Here is a 25069-nt window from a genome sequence, read left to right as displayed (position 1 = left end):
TGTCCCTTTTGCTGGGCCCTATGTGTTGTGAGTTCTGTTTTTGGGCTCCCTCTGGTGGTTACTGATGGTACTGGGTGACTTGTGTTCTCTGCGGTCTCTGGTGTCCACCTGTTCCATCAGGTTATGGGAGTTTCCTATTTAACCTGGCTTTTTTGTCATTTCCTCACCGGCTATCAATGTAATCAGCGTGTCTTTTTACCTCTGCTCCCTGCGTCTGTTATCTTCAGGACAAGCTAAGTTTTGATTTTCCTGTTCCACGTTTTGCTTTATTTTTGTCTTAGTCCAGCTTGCAGATATGTGATTCCTTGCTGCTGGTTGCTCTAGTGGGCTGAAATTACTCCTCATGTTCCATGAGTTGGCACATGAGTTCAGGTAATTTCAGGATGGTTTTTTGAAGGGTTTTTCGCTGACCGCGTAGTTCACTTTTGTATCCTCTGCTATCTAGCTTTAGCGGGCCTCATTTTTGCTGATTCTATTTTCATAACTACGTATGTGCTTTCCTCTCATTTCACCGTTATTACATGTGGGGGGCTGCTATTTCTGTGCGGTGTTTCTCTGGAGGCAAGTGAGGTCTGTGTTTCTTCTAATAGGGGAAGTTAATCCTTCGGCTGGCGCGAGACGTCTAGGAATCATCGTAGGCACGTTCCCCGGCTACTGCTAGTTGTGTGTTTAGGTTCAGGATCGCGGTCAGCTCAGGTTCCATCACCCTAGAGCTTGTTTTGTTTTTGTGCTTGTCCTTTTGTGATCCCCTGCCATTGGGATCATGACACCTATGTACCTTGTGCTGGCCTCTACTATGTCTCTTGTGCGGGCCCCATGTCCCTTGTGCTGGCCCCATATCCTTTGTGCTGTCCCTATGTCCCTTGTGCTGGCCCCATGTCCTTGGTCCCGGACCCATGTCCCTTTGTGCTAGCCCCATGTCCTGGCCCCATGGCTCTGTTCCCATATCCCTGGTCCCATGTTCCTGGTCCTGTCACCGTATCATGCTGCATCCACAGAAGAAAAAAAAAGATTCTTATTACCTGCATGCGCTACTGGCGTCCTCTCCCTTCAAATCAGGTGCGGTTGTGTCAAAATGGCCACCGACCTATCAGAGGCTGATGGCTGGTGTCAGTGCGCCCATCAAGGTCAATTTCATGCACTGCCTGCTGCGGGCACATTGACGTCTGCCGCCGGCCTCTGATAAGTCGGCGGCCATGTTAGCTATTGTGGTACAGACTTTCTGCACTGCAATACACTTCAACTGAATGCGCGTCCTCGGACGCACATTAGTTATAACCAGCGGGACTCATTTACATCTTGCTTGGGGACCCGCTGAGAAGCATCTGGGGTCCCAGTGTTCCAGTCCGACCCCGATTCCTGGCATATGCCCTTAAATTACTTGTATAATTTAAACTGTTCTACTTATGAGCAGGAGTAATGCAATAAGGCTGGGCTACTATGTAAATTTGGCCACTATTGTTATGCAGGTATTAAGGCCACCTAAGACCTTCCATCCATTGCAAAACATGACTACATGCTAGCTATTTTGATGGCTGTAAAGTCATGCAAGACCTTATTTTCCATAAGGAAACAATAAGGCTATGTGCAGACGTTCAGGATTTGCTGCAGAAAATTCTGCTGCAAATCCTCATATGTTGGCTGGAAGAATGCTATATAAAATAGACACACTTTTTCATGCATCTTTGTTGTGGGTTTTTTCACAACTCATTAATATGGGTGAAATTTGCTACAAAAACGCTGCAAGAATTAACATGTTGCAGATTTGAATTTTCTGCAAATCTGCAAGGTAAAAATAAGCAACGTGTGCATGAGACTTCAGAGATCTCATTCAATTTGTTGGTATTTGGAAATCCATCGGGTTTTGTGACAAGATTGAATTGAAAAAATGCAACAAAAACACAACATGTGCACAGACCCTTAAGTTGCTTTGCGATCAAAAGCCGCCATGTAGTCTCTACTAGTGATGAGCGAATATACTCGTTACTCAAGATTTCCCGAGCACGCTCGGGTGTCCTCCGAGTATTTTTTAGTGCTTGGAGATTTACTTTTTTTCGCCGCAGCTGGATGATTTACAGCTACTAGCCACCATAAGTACATGTGGGGATTCCTTAGCAACCAGGCAACCCCCACATGTACTCAGCCTGGCTAATAGCTGTAAATCATTCAGCTGAGGCAATGAAAACTAAATCTCCGAGCACTAATAAATACTCAGAGGACCCCCGAGCATGCTCGAGAAATCTTGAGTAACGAGTATATTCGCTCATCACTAGTCTCTACACATTTAGGGCAGAGCCTGGAAAAACCCACTGCCAGCCAGTGTCCATAGTATCTCCGTACTGAGCAAAGATGCAAACATAGTGATCACAACGCACATTAGGAATTTGGGGCGTACGGGGAGATTTTGCTTCTGTACAGCCAGCAGTGGGTAACGATTAGTGCAGGACATGTTGTGAGCGCCACCTCCGCAGCAGCAGACAAGCCGCAGATCATCTAGTAGCTGTGATGCTCATTTTTTTGCTGTCTGCTTCATTACGGGATTCCATGGTTAAACACCTGTGAATTCTTTGTGCTTTCCTCAGCAGACATTATACTTTTCTACGTGTTTTTCTAATAAACAATTCTGATTCTTACGACACCGGCAAATAAAAAGGTTTTCGCAGCTGGGAGTCGTTTCATGCTTTTATTTCACAATTTCTCTGGCATGAAACTGAGAATTAAAAAAATCGGTGTATGGAACAGAAGTTAGACTTAAAACCGGTGGTCTCAGATGGAGCGTGCGCCCTGTGATTAGATGTCTATTAGTATTGATTACCTTCACGTGGCATAGCCTGAAGCTTGTGGGACCCAATGTAAAATCTATAACAGAGCCCACCAATTATAATGGGCATTTAATAGTACAGGTCTTATCATAAGGGCTAAATAAACATTTTGGGCTCCCCTAAGCCCCAGATGTGCAGACACGGGGGTCAACGGGTGCTCTAGTCCGGTGGCTCGAGACTGCAAGGACAAGGGAACATCCCACTGAACGCCCGCTACCGGAAAACAACTGATCATTCTGGGTCCTGACATCCCCGGCAAAAGGATAATTTTGCAAGGATAGCGGAATTGGAGATGCTCGAACTGGATCAAAGAAAGGATTCCTGGGAGCATCTTCTGTGTGGACCGGAAGTTGCCTCCCCAGTGTAAGTCTATGACAGCCTTGAAATGTGTCACTGTGAAAGCAACTACCGGTCCTCACAGAAGACACTGTGTGCACGGACTAGCTGAGTACGTAGTTAAGAAATGTATCGGGATGGCAATGGGAACAGGAGTATACTGTGATCAGTTAGTACAGTGGGGCAAAAAAGTATTTAGTCAGTCAGCAATAGTGCAAGTTCCACCACTTAAAAAGATGAGAGGCGTCTGTAATTTACATCGTAGGTAGACCTCAACTATGGGAGACAAACTGAGAAAAAAAAATCCAGAAAATCACATTGTCTGTTTTTTTAACATTTTTTTTGCATATTATGGTGGAAAATAAGTATTTGGTCAGAAACAAACAATCAAGATTTCTGGCTCTCACAGACCTGTAACTTCTTCTTTAAGAGTCTCCTCTTTCCTCCACTCATTACCTGTAGTAATGGCACCTGTTTAAACTTGTTATCAGTATAAAAAGACACCTGTGCACACCCTCAAACAGTCTGACTCCAAACTCCACTATGGTGAAGACCAAAGAGCTGTCAAAGGACACAAGAAACAAAATTGTAGCCCTGCACCAGGCTGGGAAGACTGAATCTGCAATAGCCAACCACCTTGGAGTGAAGAAATCAACAGTGGGAGCAATAATTAGAAAATGGAAGACATACAAGACTACTGATAATCTCAGAATGATCACAAGAACGGTGAGCAAAAATCCCAGGACCACGCGGGGGGACCTAGTGAATGAACTGCAGAGAGCTGGGACCAATGTAACAAGGCCTACCATAAGTAACACACTACGCCACCATGGACTCAGATCCTGCAGTGCCAGACGTGTCCCACTGCTTAAGCCAGTACATGTCCGGGCCCGTCTGGAGTTTGCTAGAGAGCATTTGGATGATCCAGAGGAGTTTTGGGAGAATGTCCTATGGTATGATGAAACCAAACTGGAACTGTTTGGTAGAAACACAACTTGTCGTGTTTGGAGGAAAAAGAATACTGAGCTGCATCCATCAAACACCATACCTACTGTAAAGCATGGTGGTGGAAACATCATGCTTTGGGGCTGTTTCTCTGCAAAGGGGCCAGGACGACTGATCCGGGTACATGAAAGAATGAATGGGGCCATGTATCGTGAGATTTTGAGTGCAAACCTTCCATCAGCAAGGGCATTGAAGATGAAACGTGGCTGGGTCTTTCAACATGACAATGATCCAAAGCACACCGCCAGGGCAACGAAGGAGTGGCTTCGTAAGAAGCATTTCAAGGTCCTGGAGTGGCCTAGCCAGTCTCCAGATCTCAACCCTATAGAAAACCTTTGGAGGGAGTTGAAAGCCCGTGTTGCCAAGCAAAAAGCCAAAAACATCACTGCTCTAGAGGAGATCTGCATGGAGGAATGGGCCAACATACCAACAACAGTGTGTGGCAACCTTGTGAAGACTTACAGAAAACGTTTGACCTCTGTCATTGCCAACAAAGGATATATTACAAAGTATTGAGATGAAATTTTGTTTCTGACCAAATACTTATTTTCCACCATAATATGCAAATAAAATGTTAAAAAAAACAGACAATGTGATTTTCTGGATTTTTTTTTCTCAGTTTGTCTCCCATAGTTGAGGTCTACCTATGATGTAAATTACAGACGCCTCATCTTTTTAAGTGGTGGAACTTGCACTATTGCTGACTGACTAAATACTTTTTTGCCCCACTGTATATGAGTAAATGCACACGACCAGGCTCACCGTGGACCGCAGGTAAGTCCCCTTTGTAGTAATGGGTCTACACCCCTCTACATGGGCAATATTTGGCACAATACACTTGATTTAGAATGTACAGGCAATAGCAGCATGTCATCATTTTTGTAGAAGCAAAGGCAAATTTGGGAATGAGGTTAATGTAATATATGCATGTAGCTGATCAGTGTGCCCCCCCTAGAGTCAATGTCCCTGGTGGGCCCTTGGCACCCTAGTCTGACACTGCACACTATACCAAGAATGGATTGCACAACAGATTAAGGTATGATTTTGGGGGGATTTCTTCTTTAAAGGGGTTATTTCCATCATTAAAAGGTATAATCTAGCCAAAGGTTAAGACCATTGAGACCCCAGTTGATCAAAAGAAAGGAACTCTGAATTGCCCCATTAAAATGGAGTAGTTGTCGCTCATGCACTTCATCACTCAATACATTCTTTATGGGAGGACGGGCAGAAAAAGCAGAGTTCTGTACTCGGATATTTCCAATGAGGCATGTAAGAGTCCCATATTGAAGACCGTTGAGGTCGCGACCATTGGATCTGCACTACAGTAATCTGCAACTTACCACTCATCCTTTGTATGGTGATGGGAATAAACTTTTAATATCCCACTGATTGAGGGACAACACAGAGCCACTGCTGTCCACTACTGGTCCCTTACATTCCACTCCTGCGGTGGCTGGGCATTTTGCTCCGCTGTGTTTAGGGTTTCTAATGGCCAACTGATGTGCCCAGGCAGTGGGATGCCAACTGAGTATCCAGGTAGTTTGTGTCCATTCTGCTACTAAGAACATTTTTACAAACCCAGGTCTGCTAAAGCACTGTGCTAGATTTGACTTTATTACAAACCAATCTCTGCTACATTGCTACACAGCTAATCTACACCTGTTTCTCGTTGTATTGTTTAAAATTATTTTTGCCGAGCCAACTCGGTCATTAAACCTCGTCTTGGGTAACTCAGGTCTGCTACTCTAGTTTCTCATTGATGAGTTGATTTTGCTACATCACCATGTCAGTTCTGCTATAGAATCTCTATTGCTGATACAGCTCTACTATGCTGGCTCCTCAGGGCCAAGTCTACTCTGTTTCCTTGTGCATTATGCCTGTTGTCGATGTTGCTTCAACTCTGCTTCATCAGTTTCTGTGGTTCCAGTTCTGGTCCTCCAATTGCCAATCCTTCGATCCTTTTTCATCTGCCTCCATTGTTCCTCCGGATCGCCCTGCTGTACTATCGCGTCCTGTTCGTGCTGTAGAAGGACTTCTCATATGGACCAAAGTCTTTGAATATCCACTTCTCTAGATGAGACAGTTCTTGCTCTCATTGTCGTCAACAATCACACTAAATTACCCAGGCAGCTGACACAGCTAATAAAAGTACAGCCAGATGTAGCCTATCCTGGCAATAACAATTGGTGGAGCAGTATTATACTCTGTTTTTTTAAATAAGTTTCCCCCACACACCAATTGAGAAACTGCTGTGCTGGTCATATTCGGCTTCATGATCTGTATCTGAATTCTACATAAGGCTGAAATTGTTCTTTAATTTGAATAATATCTGTTCGGGATTGCCAATAGATTTTTGGAAACTTTTTTGTACGCAATTAGATTGGTAAAAAAAATCACCCAAATTGCACTTTGTTAGACCTTAGGGCACCTGATGGAGGACAAGAAAATACTTCTTAGGTCTTGTCACCTTGGCTGCGATATTGGAATATTAGATATTTTTCCGGAGAAAGATTTCCACATTTAGTTCTATGAAGCAAAATTACGGGAATCAAGCATCCCTGGCTCCAGCGAGGTGTGATAAGCCTGTGTAAACAGGGCACATTAGCCCGCTCACTATCAGATCTTAGCGGAAGGCCGACATCTGGAACAGCTTGCAGAATGGTACACATGAATCCTCCAACATGTGTGGTCAGATTTAGGTCTCTTAACGAATAAAACAGCTACATCTACAACTATGTATTGAATGACGCACAATTAGCAAATTGGCAGGAGAGGGGCAGCCAGCAAAAAGCAGATGTTATCTATTAGAGTGTATGGGAGTCTTACCTTTCTTCCAGGTCTTGTATCAGCTGCTTTTTAAAGCTGAGAGTTCATAAAGTTTAACATTGAGTTTTCTCATTATCTGTCTTCCTACTCATGTGTTATGCACTTACATTGGTTCTTTGGAGCTCTCAACTAGTTTTGGTAGCATTAATACTTGTACAAGACGCGCATTTACTTACTTTTCATACAACAAATTTCTCATTATAGTAATGGGTTTTGCTAACCAGGACATAGCCAAGACATAAGGATGGTGTTTTTCTCCCCTATAAAGACTCCTGGGCCAATTCTTAAAAATCCTGGAGCAAAGGAGATGAGACACCTCTCTCCGAGGATCCTATAGCACAAACCTGGGCAAAGTGCAGCCAATCCACAGCGTTACTCCTTTCTTTATATTTCACTGCAATCCGGTAAAAAACAGATTTGGTTTAATCTTGAAGCAAAGTGATTCTTATTGCTTGTTATGCACTTATATCCTGTGATTACTCAGTTCCAGCACAACACGCTCAAACTTCTTATTATTCATTGTGTCTTTTTTATTTCTCTGCTTGGTGTATTAGTCATCTTATTTTTCGCTTGAATATATTATTCTGGTTTTTTTATTTTCTAACTATTTTATCTCTACATTATTGTACGTCTACACATATTCCTTTATGGAATTATCAGATACACATAGTTTTATTTGTATTTTTGTTATTGTTTTACATAAATATATATGTAAAACAATAGATAAATAAAACAATGATTGTTTTACACATATAGCTATATATACATATGTATATATTGTGAGGCAGTGAGAGGTATTATATGCGAGGGACGCTATGTATCACCCATAGAAGCGTATTAAGGCTGCTGGAGTGCACTGCAGTCACAGATATAGCTGTGGTTGCAATGCAGAATAAAGGTAAGTTTGGTCTAGGCCAAGATATTTGCCCAAAGCAGATTTAAGAAAACATTGCAGGGGCTTTTATTTTTGGAGCAAACTACAGGATGGTAGTAGGGCGGCTCGCTCCCTCCAGACCGGGTCTTATAAGTGGCCCATGGCCACAGATTCCATTTAAAAACCCTGCAGCAAAGGGTTGGGTGTGTCAGTCTTGATTTGCAAACTGCAGAGCAGGTGGCTCTGCAATATTCGGCTTGTGTGAGGTAACACGGAGCCAAGCAGTTCCAAAACACCTGGTACTCAGATACGGACTGTCTCGAAGCCCCGCTGCGATCCAGAGGATACTATTTGTTTTCAATTTGTGAGTTACGTTGGCCATTAAAGACACTTTATTTTGAACTTCCCTGTGTTCACTGCCTGTCTTTCGCACTGCACCAGTCTCGCTGCACTGCAATATATACTGCTTTTATTTTTTATGTGCAGCATTACCAATGATGAAGGTCATTTATTGCCCAAAATATCTAAATTTATGTTTTGGATTACTTGTATTTAATAAATTACATCAATACCAAGTTTTGAGTGCCAAGTTTTATCTACGACAGTGTTCCCCCAACTCCGGTCCTCAAGAGTCACCAACAGGTCATATTTTCAGGATTTCCTTAGTATTGCACAGGTAATAATTGCATCACCTGTGCAATACTAAGGAAATCCTGAAAACATGACCTGTTGGTGGCTCTTGAGGACCGGAGTTGGGGAACACTGATCTACGACATCTGGCTCTCTGGCTGTTCCAATCCAGACCGCGGACCGAGACAGCCTAAGAGCTGAAAACACGGACCGCACTATGACCGGTGTCCCGATTTCACCATTATCTGCATCTTCCAGATGCAAATAGCGGGACTATAATGGTGCAGGATGGAGCCACAGAGGCTGTGTGAGAGATGATACTCTATATAAGGGGCTGTGTGTAGGGACTCACACTATATAAAGTCATGACCAAAAGTGTTGGCACCCTTGAAGTTGTTCCAGAAGTTGAAGTATTTCTCCCAGAAAATGATTGCAATTACACGTTTTGTTATACACATGTTTATTTCCTTTGTGCATATTGGAACAATACAAAAAAGGGCTGAACTAAATTGTTGGCAACCTCGGCTTAATATTTGATTGCAAACCCTTTGGAATAAATAACTGCAATCAATAGCTTCCTATAACCATCAACAAGCTCCTTACACCTCTCAACTGGAATGTTGGACCACTCTTCTTTTGCAAACTGCTCCAGGTCTCTCACATTTAAAAGGCGTCTTCTCCCAACAGCAATTTTAAGATCTCTCCAGAGGTGTTCAATGGGATTTAGATCCGGACTCATTGTTGTCAACTTCCGAACTCTTTAGTGCTTTGTTTCCAGCCATTTTTGGGTGATCCTTGAAGTATTTTTCAGGTCATTGTCCTGCTGGAAGACCCATGACCTATGATGCAAGCCCAGCTTTCTGACACTAGGCACTACACTGCAACCCAAAATCCTTTGGCAATCTTCAGATTTCATGATGTCTTGCACACAGTCAAGGTATCAAGGGTCAGAGGCAGCTACACAACCCCAAAACATCTTTGAACCTCCACCATATTTTACTGTAGGCACTTTGTTCTTTTGTTTGGAGGCCTCATTCCCGTCAAGTACACACTTCTCAGCCCATGACGTGGGGTGCACCTGAAAGGGTTAATTTATCTCCTCTCTCTCAATCAAGCTCTCAGCCTTTGTTTTTGGCTATAAAGTGAGCATAAATCACACCCCGACAATGTCAGTACACCCCAATTTCTTAGCTCGGTGATGGGTCCCAAAATATATTACTAGGTAACAAACAGATGAACACATCCAGCTGTTAGAATACAGCACATTCAATGAAAGGTATTTGATGATATATATGTAACAGTATATTCCATAGCCGAGGTCCTGGACAAGTAAAGACCCACCGGCGGTGAGCCCACATCAAAGTTGCGACATGTCAGCTGTTTTGTACAGCTGACATGGGCACGCAATAGCGGCGGGTGAAATCGCGATTCACTCGCCACTATTAACCTGTTAAATGCCGCTGTCAAACGCTGACAGGGGCATTTAACTATTGCTTCCGGCCACACGGCCGGAAATGAATGCATCGTCGACCCCCATCACATGATCGGGGGTCGGCGATGCGTCAGGATGGTAACCATATAGGTCCTTGAGATGCCGGCCTGCTGTGAGCGCCACCCTGTGGTCGGCGCTCATAGCAAGCCTGCAATTCAGCGATCTGATGATTGCTGCTATGTAGCTGAGCCGATCGAGTGGTGCCAGCTTCTAACCTCCCATGGAGGCTATTGAAGCATGGCAAAAGATAAAAAAGTTTTTAAAAATATGAAAAAAAAAAATATATAAAAGTTTAAATCACCCCCCTTTCACCCCATCAAAAAAAAAAAAAAATCAAACCTACACATATTTGGTATCGCTGCATTCAGAATCGCCCGATCTATCAATAAAAAAAGCATTAATCTGATTGCTAAACAACGTAGCAAAAAAAAATTGAAATGCCAGAATTACGTTTTTTTTGGTTGACGTGACTTTGCATTACAATGCAATAACGGGCGATCAAAAGAACGTATCTGCACAAAATTGGTATAATAAAAAACGGCAGCTCTGCATGCAAAAAATAAGCCCTCACCCGACCCCAGATCACGAAAAATGGAAACAGTACGGGTATCGGAAAATGGTGCTTTTTTTTTAGCAAAGTTTTTAATTTTTTTTCTCCACTTAGATAAAAAATAACCTAGACATGTTAGGTGTCTATGAACTCGTAATGACCTGGAGAACCATAATATCAGGTCAGTTTTAGCACTTAGTGAACCTAGCAAAAAAGCCAAACAAAAAACAATTGTGGGATTACAATTTCACCACACTTGGAATTTTTTCCCGTTTTCTAGTACAAGACATGGTAAAACTAATGGTGTCATTCAAAAGTACAACTCGTCCCGCAAAAAATAAGCCCTCACATGACCATATTGACGGAAAAATAAAAAAGTTATGGCGGGGAGCGAAAAAACAAAAACGCAAAAACAAAAAAGGGCCGCGGCGTGAAGGGGTTAATACACAAAGGTCAGCTGACAACAAATATGGCTTAAAAGTGACAGACAATGGCGCAAATATATAAGCGGTGATAGACAGCATGATATCCCCGGAATATTTAATGGATACAGGCATATAAATCCCCACATAGTGCGCGTTTCGGAGGGCGGGAGATTGCGTGTACCCCTGCTGTATACCACTAGGTATGTGTCTTACATGATGACGCTAATGTACAAATTAATGTTAATGTTAATACTATGTGGGATCTATATTCCTGTATATATTAAATATTCCGGGGATATCACGCCTATATATATGCGGCATTGTCTGTCACTTTTAAGCCATATTTGCTGTCAGCTGACCTTTGTGTATTAATAAATGTATCTTTTGCAATATATTTATGATTTACTCAAAATATATTACTGTCTGACAATCAAAAGGTCACACACTCTCTGAAAGCTATGGATTCTTTAGCAGAACAAGGATCAAACTTATTAAAGATTTGATTTTAAACTTGATATTAAAATATATAGTGCTTACAATAAAAGATATAAAAAGATAAAAATAAAACAACACACAAATAGGCAAAACAGTTCTAAAATAAAAAGGAAGAAAACTCAGAAATACCTAAACATTTCCATCAACAGTCATCTTCTGTTTCCTTGACGGAAGGAGAAATTAATTACATCACATTAGCATATGCAGCCCTCATATGTGAACATCTTTCTTTTGTGCCAACCAGCTTTTTATAGTTCTGAGTCCTGACCATAGGCTGATATTTCTTGGATGACCTGGATTGGACTATTTCTAAATTGTTTGTGATTGAATGGTGGGCTAAAGGTACCTTCACACTGCGCAACTTTACAACGAGAACGACAACGATCCGTGACGTTGCAGCGTCCTGGATAGCGATATCGTTGTGTTTGACATGCAGCAGCGATCAGGATCCTGCTGTGACATCGCTGGTCGGAGCTAGAAGTCCAGAACTTTATTTGGTCGTCAGGTCGGCATGATTCGTAATGTTTGACAGCAAAAGCAACGATGCCTGCAATGTTTTAACATGGAGCTAACAACCGACGAGAACGATAAGTACGTCACTGGATCGCTCCTGCATCGTTCTGCTGTTGCCGGTGTTTGACGTCTCTACAGCGACCTAAACAGCGACGCTGCAGCGATCGGCTTGTTGTCTATATCGCTGCAGCGTCGCTTAGTGTAACGGTACCTTAAGGGTCTTGCATTTCAAATATCCTGTTGCTCCCCTTTCCTCTCTATACAGTCAATAGGAAATATTTTGCCTAGTCACAAACCATTTGCTAGCTCTTTGAAGCTAAGGATCCAGGAGCTGAGATGCCATGTTTAATACCTCTCATTATTTCCCCCAGAGACCCCTTGTGGTTCTGAGTTCCTGCTATAAGAGTAGGCAGATGTTATCTCCTTTGTGTAGAGACAAGTACATGGATGCAGCCTTAACTAGTGATATTACTGATATTAAAATTTCCCTTACAATTATATATTTCATTTCCTTTTTCAGTAAACAGTAGAATGATGTGCTTTACCAAAAAACTCTATCTTGGTCTCATCTGTCTACAAGATGCTTTTCCAGATGGATTTTGGCTTACTCACGTACATTTTGGCAAACTGTAGTCAAGTTTTTTTTATGTCTTTGTGTCAGCAGTGGGGTCCTCCTGGGTCTCCTGCCATAGCGTTTCATTTCATTCAAATGTTGACGGATAGTTAGAGCTGACACTGATGCATCCTGAGCCTGCAGGGCAGCTTGAATTTCTTTGGAATTTGATTGGAGCTGCTTATCCACCATCCAGACTATCCTGCGTTGCAACCTTTGATCAATTTTTCTCTGCTGTGCCATGGGTTGTAAACTTCTTGATTATATTGCACCCGCACTCTGGGGCAAGGAACATCAAGATCTCTGGAGATGGACTTGTAACCTTGAGACTGTTGATATTTTTTAACAATTTTGGTTTGCAAGTCTCCAGACACTTCTCTTCTCCTCTTTCTGTTCTCCACACTTGGTGTGGCACACTCAGACACACAATGCAAAAATTGAGTAATCTTCTCCCCTTTTTATCTGGTTTCAGGTGTGATTTTCATATTTCCCACACCTGTTACTTGCCACAGGAGAGTTTGAATGAGCATCACATGCTTGAAACAAAGTTGTTTATACACAATTTTGAAAATTTTGTTTTTTTTGTGGTGTTAATATATTATTACTAGATGGTGTCCCGAATCTAATGCATCGAGTATTCTAGAATATGCATGTCCACGTAGTATATTGCACAGCCCACATAGTATATTGCCCAGCCACATAGTATATTGCCCAGCCACGTAGTATATTGTCCAGCCACGTAGTATATTGCCCAGACACATAGTATATTGCCCAGCCACGTAGTATATTGTCCAGCCACGTAGTATATTGCCCAGCCACGTAGTATATTGTCCAGCCACGTAGTATATTGCCCAGTGACATAGTATATTGCCCAGCCACGTAGTATATTGTCCAGCCACGTAGTATATTGCCCAGACACGTAGTATATTGCCCAGCCACGTAGTATATTGCCCAGCCACGTAGTATATTGCCCAGACACGTAGTATATTGCCCAGTGACACAGTATATTGCCCAGTGACATAGTATATTGCCCAGTGACGTAGTATACAGCACAGAGCCACGTAGTATATTGGCCGGTCAAGTAGTATATTGCCCAGCTACGTAGTATATTGCCCAGCTATGTAATATATTGCCCAGCCAGGTTTGTCACAGGTGAAAAAATAAAAAATAAACATATACTCACCTTTCCGAGGGAGCCCTTGTAGTCCACGGCAGCTTCCGGTCCCAGGGTTGGTATGAGCGCAGGTCCTGTGATGACGTCGCGGTCACATAACCCTGACGTCATGGCAGGTCTTTGTAGCGCAGGTGCACAGGGCCTGTGATGAAGTCGCGGTCACATGACCGTGACGTCATGGCAGGTCCTTGTCGCGCAGGGCCTGTGATGACGTCGCGTTCACATGACCGTGACGTCATGGCAGGTCCTTCTGCCACCGGAACCTGCAGATGGCGGCCGGCGCGAGCTGCTACGGAGGGTGAGTATAGCAGGTTTTTTTTGTATTTTAACATTACATTTTTTACTATTGATGCCGCATAGGCAGCGTCAATAGTAAAAAATTGGGGACACACAGGGTTAATAGCGGCGGTAACGGAGTGCGTTACCCACGGCATAATGCGGTTCGTTACCGCCGGCATTAACCCTGTGTTAGCGGTGACCGGAGGGGAGTATGCGGGCGACAGGCACTGACTGCGGGGAGTAAGGAGCGGCCATTTTCTTCCGGACTGTGCCCGTCACTGATTGGTTGCGGCAGCCATGACAGGCAGCTGGCGAGACCAATCAGCAAATGAATAACCGTGACAGAAGGACAGACAGACAGACGGAAGTGACCCTTAGACAATTATAGAGTAGATTATTTATTTATATAGCACCATTAATTCCATGGTGCTGTACATGAGAAAAGGGGTTACGTACAGAGTTATAGATATCGTTTACAGTACACAAATTTACAATGACAGACCGGTAGAGAGGGGAGAGGAACCTGTCCTTGCGGACTTACATTCTACGGGTATAACAAATACAAAGGAAATAAACATGTGTTTAATAAAACATGTGTAATTGCGATAATTTTCTGGGAGAATTACTTCATTTTCTGGAACAATTGCAAGGGTGTCAACAATTTTGGCCATGACTGTATAGACAGGGCTGTGTGTGGGCTCATAAGGAATATGGGAGCTGTGTATGGGACCATACTGTAAATCTTTACTGTGGCAAATCTGCACAAAAAAACCCCAGACAAATCTGCAACGTGTGCACAGGCCCTAATGCTGCAGTCATTACTAATATATATATATATATAAATTAGAGGGTCAGGGAACTTAGAATAGTAGGGCTACTACAGGGCTGAAATAAAAAAAAAAACCACTAAAGTGGTGCATTAAATGATATTCCATTAGATTCCTCACATGGCTAGAGCTCTTACTTCATTCCCTGACCTCTGGTCATATGGCAGCACACCTCACAACCGTCCGGTATCCCGCGGGGCAGTCCCAAATTTGAGAGTCTGCCCCTGCGGTCATGGGCGGGACCGTACTTGTCCCACACTGTAGTCACATCCCTCCACCCACAGAGAGCCGCACACCACATATATGGCTGCCGCTGCTCTGTGGGCACAGGACCTGTGATGAAGACACAGGAGAGGAGGAGTCAGGAGTCACATAATCAAGGGCCTCCATGTTTATACAGGTCTCTGCCGTGCTGTCATGGTGCCGATGAGGATAAGCTTATGTGTGGGGTCAGGAGGGGTTTACAGTGTGGATGTAGCAGAGCCATGTGTGTACGAGGTGCACGGAGTGGAGCTGTGTGTGCATGAGGTGTACGGAGCAGAGCCGGGTGTGTATGAGGTGTACGGAGCAGAGCCATGTGTATGAGGTGTACGGAGCAGAGCCGGGTGTGTACGAGGTGTACGGAGCAGAACCATGTGTGTATGAGGTGTACAGAGCGGAGCCGCGTGTATATGAAGTGTACGGAGCGGAGCCATGTTTGCAAGGTGTACGGATTGGAGCCGTGTGTGTACGAGGTGTACGGAGCAGAGCCACGTGTGTATGAGGTGTACGAAGCAGAGCCATGTGTGCAAGGTGTACGGAGCGGAGCCAAGTGTTTACAAGGTGTACGGAGTGGAGCCACATATGTATGAGGTGTAAGGAGCGAAGCCGTGTGTGCAAGGTGTACGGAGCAGAGCCGCGTGTGTAGGAGTAACTATGTGTGGCCATTATACTGTACACAATATCATGTGTGGCCATTATAAAGTACTGAGCATCATGTGGGCCATTATACAGTATGGAGCATCATGTGGGGCCATTATACAGTATGGAGCACTGTGGGGCTATTATACAGTACGGAGCACTGTGTGGCCATTATACAGTACGGAGCATCATGTGTGGCCATTATACAGTATGGAGCATTGTGGGGTCATTATACAGTATGGAGCATCATGTGTGGCCATTATACAGTATGGAGCATCATGTGGGGCCATTATACAGTATGGAGCATCATGTGTGGCCATTATACAGTATTGAGCATCATGTGTGGCCATTATACAGTATTGAGCATCATGTGTGGCCATTGTACAGTATGGAGCACTGTGTGGCCATTATACAGTACGGAGCACTGTGTGGCCATTATACAGTACGGAGCACTGTGTGGCCATTATACAGTACGGAGCACTGTGTGGCCATTATACAGTACGGAGCACTGTGTGGCCATTATACAGTATGGAGCACTGTGTGGCCTTTATACAGTATTGAGCATCATGTGTGGCCATATATTGTTGTTTATAATTATTGTTTGTTAAACAGTGTGATCAGCAGTGCTAAATGTGTGTGGTGGGGACGTGGATATGGGTGTGACTAGTTGTGAAATGGGTGTGGTCAGACGCGTGGCCTAAAATCTGCCCTCTTTCCCTTCTTCAAAAGTTGGGAGGTATGTGGCAGGGTTCCTACCAAATATGTCTACCAATTATTTCATTTGTTGGTATGACATTGTCGTACATAATGATTAACATGTGTCACCATAATAATACAATACCTAAATGATACCTTCCAACCACATCTAAATATTACTACCACATAGTGCCCATATAACACTGCCATATACTTCCCACACAACTTCCCAATGCAATTGCCAAGTTTGCCACTCTCAATCTGTCTCAGGGAACTTTAAAACAGGATAGGCATAAAGAATCTGTAAGAAGGTAAACTGGTATTTTTTTACAATGTCAGATGATACATTTTCCTCAAAAATTATAAATAGATTGGATAAAAACAACAGTAAAACATTTTAAAGGTTGACTGTCTGGCGAGGCTGCTGCCCTGACAAATGGCTTTCTCCCAAAGCTTTATAAATAGGAGATCCAAAGTCAAAGTATAAGAGCGGCTGTGATTGATGGCATTGCTCCCAGCTATCAAACCAAAAAGTGGGAGGTGAATAAAAGAATAAAGAAAGCCATGTGGATCCAGCTAGATTTGGAAAGTGAAATCAATCTACTACCGCAAGTTTCCTCACTCCAGAGCCTTTTAAGGGTTGACATATGTCAAGTAGAATATGACCAGACTACTACTAAAAATCACTAAAACAAAAATAACGCTTGTTGAGCTTCATACGTGATTTTCCAACGTCATCACTGACTTCTGTATAATATACAAAGCAAGAGGGGTTCTGCAGTATTTTCTGGTTGAACCTGAGAACTTCTGCGTATGAGTAGGGACAACGAGCATTCTACTATTGGCTGATGGCTCTCTATACCCCACCCATGAGGTTCTCAGAGATCGCCAATTCTACATTAATTTCAAAGTGGTAATCAGATGATCTGCATGGCTATGGTTTCTGAGAAGCCATAGACAGCCTGATATTAACCCCTTTCTGACCTCGGACGGGATAGTACGTCTGAGGTCAGAAGCCCCGCTTTGATGCGGGCTCAAGTTTGGCTCAAGTCTTTTGCAGTAAAAAGCACTCTTATCGAGCGACTCAACATTATAATTTATAGGGGAAGATCCGAAGCAAAAGTCCCCATGATGTCAATATGTTCTTATTTGGAGAGGGGCTGTTAACAGCAACAGATGATTTTGACCAGTTATGCTTATATTTAAAGAGAACGTGTCATCAGGATTTTATACCCCAAGCCAATGGCATGTATGTAAAGGTGCTTTAATGCTAATTAAATCTTCATCTTTCTTGTCAAAATCCGTTTTGCTGTTTTAGAGAAATCCATAGTTGAAATGAAAGCACTTTTACATACATTCTATTAGTTTGGGGTATAAAATCCTGATGACAGGTTCTCTTTAATATCCTGTACTCTGGAGCTAAAAGGTTGACAGTTTGCACCAGCGTCATGGTTGCACCACTCTTCAATGCTTCAACAAGATGCAGCTTTGAAAATGCAGCATTGAAGGAACTTAGGGGCCCTGAAGCTATCGAGAACCAGCCATCCGGACAGCTTCTAAGCAGGGCTTGTAAGCTTTCAAAGCAAAGAGCTTTGCCTATAAAACTGGCCATCCATGATAGATTGGAAAGGTTGCCAGTAACTAGGCAATGAGCCGTAACAAGTTAAAATACCTCCATACTTGAGAACGTCTAAAAGTTTTAATAACAAGTAAATTGCAAAGTTTCTTGTTTTTACAAGCACTTTGCAATTTTACCCATTTAACATCATCAAACAACCCTTTTAAATAGACCTATATCCCATTTCTGTACTTTTATATTCAACAAGAAGCACCATATACATGTCAATGTTTGGGAGGGTGTACAAAGATAAATTCCAGTTGTAGGGGAGAGGACAAATGAGAAAAAGTCAATATCAGACTTTTGATTGATAGGGCAAAACCAAACTCATCATCTTTCCTCCGTCCCACTTAATTTTCCTTCCCGATGCATCTGTGACAATAAATGACATCATGTTTTCCCCTGTACTGGAAGCCCAGAGGGTTACTACCTCGGAGTAACCCTTGACTCTGGCTTGTCCTTTTAAACCGCACATCCAAGCTCTAGTCCCCTCTTGCAGCCTCCAATTCATAAATATTTCCAGAAACTGTCCTTTCCTCAACCCTAAATCTACTAAAATGTTAGTGCATGCCGTCATTATCTTCTGCCTCGACTGCTGCAATATCATCCTCTGTGGCAACGCTGCTAACACACTCGCACCTCTCCAGCTTGTCTTTAAGTCTGCTACCTGATTAATACACCTCTCTCCTCACTACTACTCTGCTTCTCCAATCTGCAAATCCCTTCATTAGCTCCAAATTTCTCAAAGGATCCAGTTCAAACTACTAACACTGACCTACAAAGCCGTCCATAATCTGTCTCTTCCAAATATCTCTCAACTAAGCTCCCGATATCTTAAAACATGTAATCTCTGGTCATCCCAAGACCTCCTTCTCTCCTCCATACTTATATGTTCCTCACACCAATAGCCTCCAAGACCTTTCCCAAGTATCCCCATCCTCTGGGATTCTGTGTCGCAACACATCCTATTATCTGACACATTCGGAACCTTCAAATGGAACCTGAAAAAACATTTCCTCAAGAAAGCTTGCAGACTGCATTGGTCTTCTGCGACCTCACCATCACTGGAACTGCTTCAACCCCCTGCCATACTGCCTCTTTAACCATTATCCTGTACATAGTAAGCCCAGAAGGTCAAGGCCACCTCCTTTCTGTACCAGTCTGTCTAGTTTGTTTATTATAATTTACGTTTTGTATTTTGTATGTAACCCATTCTCATGTTCAGCACCATGGAATCAATGGTACTCTAAACATAAATAATAATACATTTATTAGTTATACCTTTATATATAGTTGTGACATATTTCAGCCTATTGCACAGAGATTTCACTTATATCAGCCACGATACCTAGTTGGTCATACAAACTAATCTTTGTTTCTTCAACGTGTCCACAAACAGACTTTAGAGACAATCCTACCATAGAAATTTATGGCATCAACGCAAGGAGGACCATCACTTGTTAAAAGAAAAGTGGTCCCCATTCCAATTTGCAATCTCAAACTAGATCTTCCCTTCTCCTTCTTTCTGGGTCTCTACTTTTCTATCTTCGTGCTTGTGTGTGCCAGAAGGTGGGCATCAGGGCAGGTGTACGCATACATGCTCATATACACATTCTCTTCCCGCGGACTACAACACCTTGAACAATGTTGCTGTGCTACTGGAAACAACGAGACAGATTGGTACCTTTCTTTTTCTTGTTCCTTGAGACTTGTGGATTTCAATGCTGGCTGCAGCTGACTGGAAACAGTGAAGACTAGTTTTTGAGGTCTAGTTTTGAATGTAGGCAACATAATTACTGTAACTGTTTTTTATGATCTATAGTGTTGATGTCTATATGCACAAAATTTAATAAACAGATGTTTAAAAGAAGATGAAAAGAAAAGTGGTCTCCAGCCCTGATTTCAGCCCGGTGAGGTAGCCATGCACACATAGGATGAATAAATCCTATTCAAAGAAACACAAGTGAGAAGATTCATACAGTTATGTCATCTGATGATCAACATGATAGAAAAAGAGAAAGCGGAGAGAATCACTTAGTAGGGACAGAAGAGTGAAGTGCATGTTCCCTGAGGAAAGAAATTGGTTGAGACACCAGGTCAGGTGATAGCTGTGGTGCAGCTAGTAATTATAAAAGGCCCAAGTGGGCAGTGAATGCGAGGTGTCGGTGCCTGGACCTGTGACAGGTCGGACGTGCCATGCAGTGGAGCTGGCTTATAGCCGCCATTTTGATTGAGGAACTGATTAACCAGACCTGAGTGAGGAACCGAGTAACCACCAGACCTGAGTGAGGAACCGAGTATCCAGATCTGAGTGAGGAACAGAATAACCAGACCCAAGTGAGGAACCGAGTAACCAGATCTGAGTGTGGATCTAAGTAACCAGACCCGACTGAGGAACCGAATTACCAGACTCGTGAGAGGAACCTAGTAACCAGACCTGAGAGAGGAAACAAGTGACCAGATCCAAATGAAGGACCAGGTAACCAGATCTTGGGCCAGGTGACCAGAATCGGAGATGGGAGATCAGAGCTGGGAGATCTAAGGGTACCGTCACACAGTGGCATTTTGATCGCTACGACGGCACGATTCGTGACGTTCCATCGATATACTTACGATCTCGCTGTGTCTGACACGCTCCTGCGATCAGGGACCCCGCTGAGAATCGAACGTCGTAGCAGATCGTTTGAAACTTTCTTTCGTCGTCTAGTGTCCCGCTGTGGCGGCATGATCGCATGGTGTAACAAAGGTGTGCACGATATTGTATACGATGTGCACATAGTAACCAACAGCTTCTACATCGCAAATACGTTGTGAAGTTATCGCTCCAGCGTCGTGCATTGCGAAGTGTGACCGCAGTCTACGATGCTGGAGCGATATTGGAGCGATGCTGGAGCGTCACGGATCGTGCCGTCGTAGCGACCAAAGTGCCACTGTGAGACGGTACCCTAAGTCGAGTGAGCTAGGCCAGGGCTAAGTGAGAGACGACCAGGCTGAGAGACATTCATGTGAGCCATATATTCCTGTGTAAATGTACAATACAAAGTGGATTGGGGCCGTGATTTAGGGGACGAAAGAGGCCAGCGTGCAAAGTGTGTAAAGTGTTTCATTGATATGGGACTCGCGGTCTAGCAGCAGAGTATCGTAAACTCCCGTTAGGGCCTGTATGATGGTCCGTATTGCTTAGAGAGTGACACAGAGACTATGGTGACGGGCCTGATAGTACTGTGAGGCACTTCAGGTGGAGATGTTAGGCTCAAGATACCACTAATGAGTTGTTTACTTGTAAAAACAGAACAAAAGTGTGTTACTAGAATTGTTTAAATACCCAGGATAGCCGAATTGTTGCATTCACACTGTACAATAATTTACTGTAATTCCACTGTTTGCTTTACCCTTTAATATTAGGCATCACATATATCTGTGTTAATCAAATAAATATCTGCTGGTTAAGTTACCACTGAGTCATCCTTCTCTGCGCTGCTGCATCCATACCTGTTAACACTACGGGAGTGAAAGAAGCAGCCAAGCGGGCTTCCTATGGATGTGCCATATTGGTCTATGGCGTAAAATCCCCTTTAAAAGTGGCAGTTGAGTTTGTAAGGTACGGCTGAGCAGAGAGTCTCTGTTACGAGTCTTTGTAACTACTGTAGTACTGGAATAACATAATAAGTTAAAAATAACAAGACAGTATAATGTTTAGGCTAGATATGTCCAGGGTTGTACTCCGAGGTGCTAGTGATGTCATTGTATAACGCTGGTTTCTGCTCGATTAAATATACAGCTACATGATTTAGTCATACGCTTGGAAGCCGATCCGTAGCACAAGAGACTTGTTTATATTGTAACTTTTAGCCAATGCCACTAATTCTTAAAAAAACCCGACTAACCCATATGGGACGCAGTGTGGCAGGAGGGTCTGTAATCATTTTTGCCGTGGAAGGTTTTCAAAACCAATTAGCTTAATCCAAAGCAAGGCTGAAACCGGGGAGTGCTTTTTATTTCTTCGTACACTTTAGGATTTGCATGTTCACTATTTAGATACGGTAGAGTTAGTATGTTTGGTATGTCCATGGAAAAATCTGCAAAGTTTAGGATTCCTGTATGGGGAACACCTGGTTGGAGGATGGATCATCTACAAATGTGAAGCTGTAAGTCATAGGAAATTCTGTGCTGCTTAGGAAACTGTGCAAATAAAAGGATTTATATTCTGTTTCCTTTACTTTACCTGTAGTCTTATGTGTGGTCGGGTCCATTGGAAGAAGGAAGCGAAGCTGCAGAGGAGAAGTATGGTTAACGTCAAGGAGGAGGGTACGCACACCGCCATATTAGGGTTCAATACTGAACCTCGATATGCCTTGAATTGTAGAAGAATGCTACATCACATGCCATGTGAGTGGTTAACATTAAATTACAGATTCAGGGAATAAAATTATGTATGTATAAATAACTCAATCATAAATCCTACGAGACAGAATACCATACTGTCATAGAAGTTAAAATGTATTTATTTGTGAAAATATTGAAAATTTGGTGACAATTTTGCAATTTTCAAACTTTTAATTATGCTCTTAAGTAAAATAGTTATGTACACAAAGTAGTTACCATTTGCCACGACATTTTTTTTTTTTTTTGGGGGGGGGGGTTAGAAGGGTCGAAAGTTTACAAAAACATTTTTTACAGACCACATCACATTTGAAATGGCTTTGAGGGGCTTATATGACAGAAAATACCCCAAAGTGACGCCATTCTAAAAACTGCACCCCTTAAAGTGCTCAAACATACATTCAATAAGTTTATTAAGCCTTCAGGTGCTTCACATAAACTGAAGCAATATGGAAGGAAAAAAAATGAAGATTTTACTTTTTTTCACAAAAAACTTACTTTAGCCCCCAATTTTTAATTATCACAAGGGTAATTGGAGAAATCGGACCCCAAAATTTGTTGTGTAAATTCTCCTGTGGGGGAAAGCTACTCGGAAGGGCAGGATTGAGGTTTGACTTTTTGAATGCAAAAATGGCTGGAATCGAGAGTGAACGCCATGTCAAATTTGGAGAGCCCTTGATGTGCCTAAACAGTAGAAACCCCCTACATGTGACCCCATTTTGCAAACTAGACCCCTCAAGGAATGTATCTAGATGTGTGGTAAGCTCCACTCTTGCTTCCTACAGCTGCGACCCTGGGACCCCGCTTCACCGCAGCCACCACCCCCGGTAAGCAATAAGACGCATGGATTATAACAAGCACCACCATTTTATTAAAAAAAGTTTGTTTTCCTATTTTTCTCCTCCAGATTTGGGGTGCATCTTATAATCCTCCAAATACGGTTGATCCGCGAGAAGGGAAGGTAAAGCATCCTGGGTACACTGACTGTGGGACTGGATGGGAAATCCCAGGAGCTGTGAAAACCAGTGAACTTGCAAATAAAGAAACACAGGCGCTCCTTGCCCAGACTGGCTTACTCAAGCCCAATACTGATAAGGCTCACTTGGTGATCTCAGGTAGGGTTAATGGCGGTTGACCACTACTTGAGCAGCAATACATTCATTCCATATCATCAGAGGCAATTTATTTTAGATGGTATTCATTTTATACTTTGTCATAATGTATTTCCATTTGAGGGTACGGCCTATCGGCAGTTGAGGGGCTGTGCGATGGGCACCAGATGTGCACCAAGTTATGGTAATTTGGTCATGGGTATGTTCGAATCGGTACTCATCGCCCGGTCCCTCCTACTAATGAGTCACATTCTATTTTATAAATGGTTCATAGATAATGATCTGTTTTTTATTTGGGTTGGCTCACTAGAAGATGCAAATGGCTTTGTTCAAGAACTGAATAGCAACAAATGGGGTTTACAATTTAAGTCTACTTTTTAAGCTGAGTCCATAGAGTTTTTAGATTTGGTTATTTCTGTGAATAATGGCACCATTCACACCTGCACTCATTTCCAGCATGTAGATGTCAATAGCTATTTAGATCACCATAGCGGGCATCTACCTAGCTGGGTGAAAAACATTCCATATGGCCAGTTTTACGTAAGAATTGTACATCCGAAACTGATTTTCAGAAATAGTCAAGGATTTTAAGGGGGGGGGGTTTAGATAAAGGATATCACAAACAATTTATAACAGATACTTTTGACAAAATCGAAAGACTTACACAGAATGATTGTTTAGCCAAGAGTGCCACAAGAGCAGATAAAACTGTCTCTGTAATTAATAGATTCCAATTAAGTTGTGTGACGACTTTTAACAAATCCTATAAAAAAGTGGAAGAAATCCTCAGAAAACATTGTTTTAATTCAAATGGGGATCCCTTTCTAATAAAAAAAATACTGATCCAGTGGTAGTCTACAGTTCTGATAAGAATCTGAAAAATATGATTGCGCTTAGTCAGATTAGGAAGAAAAATAATTATCATGGCGAAGAATATAGACATGGAGGTAATTTACTGACAAATAGTGGAACGCTTAAACATGGCAGTAAGAGTTGTAAATGGATAAAGTCAGGCAAAAAAACAAGGAGAATGTTTTCTTTATAAAAAGTTTTTTTACTTTCAAATGATGTTATTGAATTTTCAAGGTACCGTATATTTAAAAGGGTAAGGGATATCGGGGGGGGGGAAAAGAAAAAAGTTTTTTAAACTGTCAGAGCTCACATGTTATTTATGTCCTACAATGTTAGTGCAAATTGCAGTATGCGGGACGGACCACGATGCCAATACATCTTAGGATGAACAAATATAGGTCAAATATTAAAAATGGAATCTTGGATCACGGCCTATCGAGAAATTTTTTTTTTCATGTACATTGAAAAAATCCCACTAACTTAGAGCTTACCATAATAGAACAAATGTTGGTCAGCTTTACGGACTGGGACACAATTTTCCTGTAAAGTGCGAGAGCGTTATGGAGAAGCAGCTCGGTCACGGTTACAGTCACTTTACAAATGTCTGACCTTCGCAATAGATGTTTGTTTAGGTGAATCATGGCGCA

Source organism: Ranitomeya imitator, chromosome 6 (assembly GCF_032444005.1).
Source record: "Ranitomeya imitator isolate aRanImi1 chromosome 6, aRanImi1.pri, whole genome shotgun sequence".
Lineage (NCBI taxonomy): Eukaryota > Metazoa > Chordata > Amphibia > Anura > Dendrobatidae > Ranitomeya > Ranitomeya imitator.
The sequence above is the reverse complement of the archived record's forward strand: the minus strand, read 5'-3'. Positions refer to the sequence as shown.